General features: G+C 42.5%; 1 pseudogene; it reads right to left on the bottom strand.

Annotated features, from left to right (window-relative positions):
- Nucleotides 1-503: 503 nt before the first annotated feature.
- LOC116422161 lies at nucleotides 504-1,736 on the bottom strand (annotated as a pseudogene).
- Nucleotides 1,737-2,053: the final 317 nt, after the last annotated feature.

Genomic DNA, 2,053 nt, shown 5'->3' with positions numbered 1-2,053 from the left:
GCTTCAATTTCCTACGCAATTGAGTACTATTTTATTGAAATTCTTCAAAACACCTTTATGCCAGTACATAAATTATATTTTCTTATTTAATACAAGATCTTTGAGTCTGCTGTGATCCTCAAGTAGGTCTGTCACTCAGAGCAATAGACTTTCCATATCCATCTCCCTAGGCCTTCAACTGAGAGAACTTTTCTTTGTTTTTGGCTTCTTCATCTCTTGGTTGTTTATTTATTCCTACAGTCATTTTGCATTCCCAATTTTGCTCTTCCTCCTTTCGTAAGTGGAACATTTTCCCTTCCCTTTTATTTTGCTCAGGCTTTTATTCCTATTATTCTACCACCCTCCCCTTCCAAATTAGGTGGAAGATCAGCCACATGGGGGGAAAAATATGACCTAACTTTTTGTGTTAAGAAGTATTAACAAAGTAGACAGTATTTTCTTGGTTTAAATAATCATACTTTATTGAACATTTGAACAGGAATTCAAAGATGTAGAGTGTCACTGGCAGTGTTACATTCATTCACTTTTCAGAATCATGCTTAGTAATTAGGACCTGTGACAGCCCTCTCCTGTGGACTCTTGGGGCAAATGATGAGTGAACCAGGGGTGCTTTTCGCATTGGGAAGGCAAGGAGAGAAATAAGGGCGAAGAGGCCCCTCCAAATCCATGTTTGACTTACTGTAGATAAGGGATCTGTATGTGACATCATAAAATGCTATTTGTTGCATTATAAAATCAACAAAAATGCCCACTTTGTATAGAGGCTGGTGCCATTGAAATTTCTCGTCTGAAGAACAGAAGAAGAAACTATTTCTAGATGTAAATCCTGTGATGGTCACTACATCCTTAGATGACAAACAGTCTTTCCCTTTTCTACTGATTGAATCTTTACAGATGCCCAGTTCCCACTCTGTCTTGTCTCCCACCTCCACTTCCCAATAGTGTTTTCCTGAGTTGAATTTCTGGGCTCCTAAAACCCCAAGAACACAATCAAATCTCTCCTTGTTGTCAGGCAGGTTTTGACAGATGCTGCCATACTGGACCCTCTTCAAATCTTCCGATAGGATGAGATTAGGATGGGCTGATTCAGGATCAAGAGTGATATCCCTGTAGAAACTGAGGAGCATTTCTCTCATGCCTGTAATGGAGCAGGCAGGCCAGGAAATGGAAGGAAGTGCTGGACTTTGGAGTACAAGTTCTTCCTTTTTGTTCAAAGTGTCTGGCACAGCCTGGATCATTTCCAGTGGCATCATGTCCAAATTCTCCTCTACTTCGAACTTCACTTGTTGCAACTTTTGTATTTGTTGGAACAGCTTGGTCTCATTCTCTTCTAGTTGGAACAGGTTCCTTCTGGATGTGTACACCAACATTTTTTGGTATTCATATTTTTCATCCATTAGGAATTGGTGAATTTTTGCATATTCAGAAATAGCTGTGTCTTTCAAAGTGTAGGTGCGCTCTGTGAATTGAGCCTCTCTTCTTCTCAAGGTGTCTAGTGCAGTTTGAAATTTCTCTTCTTTTTTCTATAACATGCTCCATATCTCAAGGAGCTTTTTCTTACACTTGTCAGCAGCTGTCTCCAAGGGAAGGACTTGGTGGTCCTTGTGCTCTGGGGCTGATAAGCAGGAATCACAGAGGGGCCTCTGGTCTTCCTCACAGAAGAACATCTCTTGTTCTCCATGTTGTTCACAGGTCTTCAGGGTCACCTCTTTCTGCAGCAGGTGAGTCTGGAGCATCTTGCCAGTGATGCACAGTCTGCAGGTTCCTGCTCAGCAGCCAGTCAAATTGGCTAATGAATGACCCCCCCTGCTCTCTGTACAGGCTGAAGTTCCAGTGGCTCCCTCACTGTCCTGGAGAAGACCCTCTTTGCACTCTCAGTCACCCAGTCAGTGAGGTAGTTCAGGCAGATGCAAGCAAGTGAGACCTGGTTCGAGGTTAGCAATTAAATACTTGTATCTGTGTTCCTGAGTCTCTGATTCCTTCCTTTTCAGGTAGGGAGAGTGCTAGCTCCTTCCCTTGAGCTCTGAGAGCAAAAGACACTGGCACTGAGCTG

This window comes from Sarcophilus harrisii, chromosome 3 (assembly GCF_902635505.1).
Source record: "Sarcophilus harrisii chromosome 3, mSarHar1.11, whole genome shotgun sequence".
In the NCBI taxonomy this organism is placed as follows: Eukaryota; Metazoa; Chordata; class Mammalia; order Dasyuromorphia; family Dasyuridae; genus Sarcophilus; species Sarcophilus harrisii.
The sequence above is the reverse complement of the archived record's forward strand: the minus strand, read 5'-3'. Positions and strand labels throughout refer to the sequence as shown.